The following is a 6,000-nucleotide window of genomic DNA, read 5'->3' as shown; positions in this document are numbered from 1 at the left end:
TATCAATGATGCCTTTAATAAAAAAGATTACAATTGAAAAAAAAAAGAAAGAGTGGGCTTAGAATCTGTCAGGAAGGCTCTGGCAGAGGATGAGTTAAAACTCACAGGCTAATCCCGGCTCCACCCTTCTCATCAAGAAAGAGCACTATTTAAGCTGGATCAGCACACAGGTTCAGTGCTGTCTCGTCTTCAGCTTCCCCTGTTGTTCCTGCTTCTGCTACCTGTCTCCACCTGTGAAATACCAACCCAGCTTGCTCTTGACCACCCCTGCCTCCTGCCTGCATCGACCTTGGCTTGACTTTGACCATCCTTCTGCACCAACGATTTCATCTGATCTGCTCTTCCTGTGTATGACCCGGCTTGTTTAACTCTGCTTTCTTTCAGTTTCTGGAAGCTCCCAGTCACACCCGCTGCCTTCTCTCCACTGGAGTTCTGTGGCCACCTGATGTCCTACTCTGCCATTAACCAGCACCAGCACGCCATCAGGCACTCGTGCGACTCTGTACTCCCGCGCCTTCTGTTTACACTACCAGGGGCCCTGAGTCAGAGGTGTAAGAGAGGCCTTCCTCAGCATATTCAGGCTCCACCCACCAGGTACGTGACAGTACGAGACAGCCATGTCTGAGCCTGAGCGAGGAACCTCTCCCATGGATGAACTTTGCCAACACCTGGCTGGCCTCACACAAGCCGTGAAGAGCTTACAGGAGGGTTATGTTCAACTGGAGGAACGGGTCCAATCCCTTTCCTCTACTACCACTGCTCCCAGTGCTGCTTCCTCATCCTCCACCGGAAGCCCTGTACCTCCGTCAGTTGTGATGTTACCTCCAGAACCCAGAGTGCCTACCCCAGAAAGATTCTCCGGTGACCACAGCAAATTTAGGGCCTTCCGCACAGCCTGTAAACTGTACTTTGCCCTACAGCCTCGCACCTTTTCATTGGAAACCACAAAGGTTGGATTCGTGGTTTCCTTGCTACAAGGTGAGCCCCAGTCATGGGCCCACCGCCTATTGGAACAGAAGGCTGCTTCCCTTAATACTCTATCCTCCTTCTTTGGGGACATGGCCCAGATTTATGAAGACCCTCAACGTACCGCCACTGCAGAAACTGCGCTTTATTCTCTCCAGCAAGGCCGCAGAGTGGTCGAGGACTATGTCTCTGATTTCAGACGCTGGAGTGCAGATACAAATTGGAATAACGCAGCTCTCCGTTACCAGTTTCGTAAGGGACTCTCAGAATCCCTAAAGGATGAACTTGCCAGAGTTGGAGTGCCACATTCCCTGGACGATCTCATCAAGCTCTCTATCCAGATCGACCGGAGGTTAAGGGAGCGCAGGTCTGAGAGGTCTACCGGAGTTTATCGCCCTGTATGGATGCTTCCATGGGTCCCCAGTCCTCCTGGTCCCGCTCCCGTTGAGAATTCAGGACCTGCTGGTGATTTTGCTGAACCTATGCAACTCGGCCTACTCCTTCCCTCACCCACCCAGGAAGAACGCCAACGCAGGTGCCTGAATAATCTGTGTATGTACTGCGGGGAACCAGGTCATTAGGTGAGGAACTGTCCTGCCAAACTCCGTAAGTGCCTCTCTATCTCCCCTCCCAAGTCTTTCACTCAGCTTAACAACTCTTCACATCTAAATCTCTCTGTTCTATTACAGCTTCCAGGAAGAGTTATTCAGGTAACAGCTATCATTGACTCACTTTGCTTTATTGACCAAACCTTTGCTGCCAAGCATCAGATCCTTCTGCAACCCAAGACTCGGAAGCTTTCTGTTCACCTTGCAGACGGATCCGCTATTTAATCCGGACTAGTCTCACAGGAGACTATACCAGTACCTGTCATCATTGCTTCCTGCCACAAAGAACTCTTATGTCTTGATGTCATTGCCTCACCCTTGTTTCCTATCATTTTGGGGATGCCGTGGCTGCAGGCTCATAACCCACACATCAATTGGATTACACAAGAGATCCAGTTCAACTCATCCTATTGCTGCCAGCACTGCTTATCAGATTCCCCTGGTTCACCTTTGTTATGTACAGATTTGGACTCCGAAGTTTACAAATCTGTTCCTACTGCCTACCTGGACTTTCTGGATGTCTTTAATAAAAAGGGGGCGGAAACTCTTCCCCCTCACCGGTCTCATGACTGTCCAATCGAGCTACTCCCCGAGGTACCGTTCGGTAGGATTTTTCCCTTATCTGAACCAGAACTCTTGGCCCTAAAGGACTATATTGATGAAAGCTTGAAAAAGGGATTCATCCGCCCTTCTACCTCTCCGGCCAGAGCGGGCATTTTCTTTGTTGAGAAGAAGGATCATTCCCTGCGACCATGCGTTGACTACCGTGAACTTAACAAAGTCACAATCAAGAACCGGTACCCCTTACCCTTGGTACCCGAACTTTTTCAAAAACTCAGATCAGCAACGATCTTTACAAAACTGGATCTTTGAGGAGCGTATAATTTGGGGATGAATGGAAGACGGCATTTCATACCCGATTTGGGCACTTTGAATACCTGGTGATGCCCTTCGGTTTGTGTAATGCACCTGCTACATTTCAACATTTTGTCAACAATATTTTTAGAGACTTTTTGGACCTTTTTGTTATTGTCTATCTGGACGACATTTTGATATTCTCTTCTTCATTGGAAATTCACAGGGAACATGTAAGGAAGGTGCTAACTCGTCTTCGACAACATGGTCTATACGCCAAACCAGAGAAGTGTGAGTTTGAGCGGTTGAGCATCCAGTGCCTGGGACTGATAATTTCTACTGGAGGCATAGAGATGGACCCTCAGAAAGTTGCTGCTATTCTGGACTGGCCTGCTCCCACTGATAAAAAAGGAATCCAACGTTTCATTGGTTTTGCAAACTTCTATCGAAGATTCATCAGGGGATTTTCAACCATCATTTCCCCTATTACCCAATTAACCAAACAGGGCAACAAGTTCTCCTGGACTGCGGAAGCCCAGTCTGCCTTTGAAAACCTCAAACAATTATTCACTTCAGCATCCATTCTTAAGCATCCTGACTCGGCTCTACCATATGTTCTGGAGGTTGATGCTTCAGAAACGGCAGTAGGGGCAGTGCTCTCCCAGCGCCAAGGAACCAAGGGCCTTCTGCATCCAAGTTGCGTTTTTTTTCCCGTAAACTCTCTGCAGCCGAAAGGAACTACGATGTGGGGGATCGTGAACTCCTAGCGATTAAGGCAGCATTGGAGGAGTGGAGATATCTTCTGGAAGGGGCAGCTCATCCTATTCTTATTTTTGCAGATCATAAGAACCTTGAATACTTAAGGACAGCAAAACGCCTGAGGCCACGTCAAGCCAGGTGGGCATTGTTCTTTGCGAGATTCTGCTTCCACATAACATACAGACCTGGGTCAAAAAATACTAAACCAGATGCCCTCTCCCGAATGTTTGCAGAATCTGAAGAAACTGATCTCCCGGACACCATTCTATCTCCCGGAAATTCCCTCCTGTTGCAGGAAGACTTAATTTCTCGAATCAAGCAGGCTTCTGTAGGAATTCTCTTGCCCCCTGAGACACCTTTACAAACCAGGGATGATCTATTATGGCACCAGGACAAGATCTTTGTACCGGAAGGTGTACGCATTCCTGTTCTGAACCTGTGCCACGACCATGCGTTGGCAGGATATTTTGGGGCCAGCAAAACAGCCGAATTAGTACTCCGTACATTTTGGTGGCCCCATTTGCAGGAAGACTGTAGGAAATATGTGGGGGCATGCACCACATGTATCCGGAATAAAAGCAGCAGGACAAAAGCATGGGGTTTGCTCAAACCACTGCCAATCCCAGATAGACCTTGGAAAATGGTGTCAATGGACTTTATTGCGGAACTTCCCCCTTCTGAGGGATGTACAGCCATTTTTGTAGTTGTCGACCGGCTCTCTAAGATGGCACATTTCTTACCCATGAAAGGCACCCCTTCTGCGTTGGAAACAGCACAAATTTTCATTAAAGAAATTGTGAGGCTTCATGGAGTCCCGGCTAATATTGTATCTGATCGAGGGGTACAATTCACCTCAAGATTCTGGAAACCAGACTCTGGAACAATACTTACGGTGCTTTTCCTCCTTCTCTCAAGATGACTAGGTAACACTGCTGCCATTGGCCGAATTTGCATACAACAATACTAAACACTCAGCTACCCAGCAAGCTGCTTTTTTTTTGCTAACTATGGTTTTCATCCATCTTTCCTTCCCAATTCTATCCCTGAATGTCCCGTTCCAGCTGTGATGGAAACAGTAACCTTCCTCGAGGCTAACAATAAATTGTTACAGGAAGCAATTACCAAGGCACAGGAATACAGTAAAAGAATTTTCGACAGGAAGAGACGTGGGGAGTTAATCCTGGAACCTGGTGACCGGGTATGGTTATCCACAGTTAACCTGAAATTAGCTTGTCCTTCAAGGAAATTGGGACCTAAATTTGTAGGACCATTCCCAGTAAAAAGGAGAATTAACAACGTAGCTTATGAATTGGAACTACCAGCTTCCTTTAAAATCCACCCAGTTTTTCATGTCACCCTGCTAAAACCCGCCATCCCTGATCCTTTTCCTGAGCGAAGTACAGGTCCCCCCGAGCCAGTGATTGTGGACGGTGAAGTGTAATTTGAGGTCGAAGCAATTATGAATTGCAGGAAAAGGAGGAATCAGGTTCAGTACATGATTAAATGGAAGGGGTATGGTCCTGAAGACAATTCCTGGGAATCTGAAGAAAACATCCATGCCAGAAGATTCATCCAGGCTTTCAACCGGGCCCACCCAGAAAGAATGGCCCAGTTGGGCAATCCGGAGGCTGCCCATTGGGGGGGAGCCATGTAAGGAAGGCTCTGGCAGAGGATGAGTTAAAACTCACAGGCTAATCCCGGCTCCACCCTTCTCATCAAGAAAGAGCACTATTTAAGCTGGATCAGCACACAGGTTCAGTGCTGTCTCGTCTTCAGCTTCCCCTGTTGTTCCTGCTTCTGCTACCTGTCTCCACCTGTGAAATACCAACCCAGCTTGCTCTTGACCACCCCTGCCTCCTGCCTGCATCGACCTCAGCTTGACTTTGACCATCCTTCTGCACCACCGATTTCATCTGATCTGCTCTTCCTGTGTATGACCCGGCTTGTATAACTCTGCTTACTTTCAGTTTCTGGAAGCTCCCAGTCACACCCGCTGCCTTCTCTCCACTGGAGTTCTGTGGCCACCTGACGTCCTACTCTGCCATTAACCAGCACCAGCACGCCATCAGGCACTCGTGCGACTCTGTACTCCCGCGCCTTCTGTTTACACTACCAGGGGCCCCGAGTCAGAGGTGTAAGAGAGGCCTTCCTCAGCATATTCAGGCTCCACCCACCAGGTACATGACAGAATCATTCTGTGCCAGTTTGTACCAGAAAGAGTGGGCTTAGAATCTATCTGTGCCCGTCGGTACCAGAAAGAGTGGGGTTAAAATCCATCTGTGCCAGTCGGTACCAGAAAGAGTGGGCTTAGAATCTATCTGTGCCCGTCGGTACCAGAAAGAGTGGGCTTAGAATCTATCTGTGCCGGTCGGTACCAGAAAGAGTGGGCTTAGAATCTATCTGTGCCGGTCGGTACCAGAAAGAGTGGGCTTAGAATCTATCTGTGCCCGTCTGTACCAGAAAGAGTGGGCTTAAAATCCATCTGTGCCGGTCGGTACCAGAAAGAGTGGGCTTAGAATCTATCTGTTCCGGTTGGTACCAGAAAGAGTGGGCTTAGAATCTATCTGTGCCCGTCTGTACCAGAAAGAGTGGGTTTAAAATCCATCTGTGCCAGTCGGTACCAGAAAGAGTGGGCTTAGAATCTATCTGTGCCCGTCGGTACCAGAAAGAGTGGGCTTAAAATCCATCTGTGCCAGTCGGTACCAGAAAGAGTGGGCTTAGAATCTATCTTTGCCCGTCGGTACCAGAAAGAGTGGGCTTAAAATCCATCTGTGCCAGTCGGTACCAGAAAGAGTGGGCTTAGAATCTATCT

This window comes from Pelophylax lessonae (assembly GCF_965119305.1).
Source record: "Pelophylax lessonae genome assembly, chromosome: 9".
NCBI classification, from domain to species: Eukaryota; Metazoa; Chordata; class Amphibia; order Anura; family Ranidae; genus Pelophylax; species Pelophylax lessonae.
Note: the sequence above shows the minus strand (reverse complement) of the source record.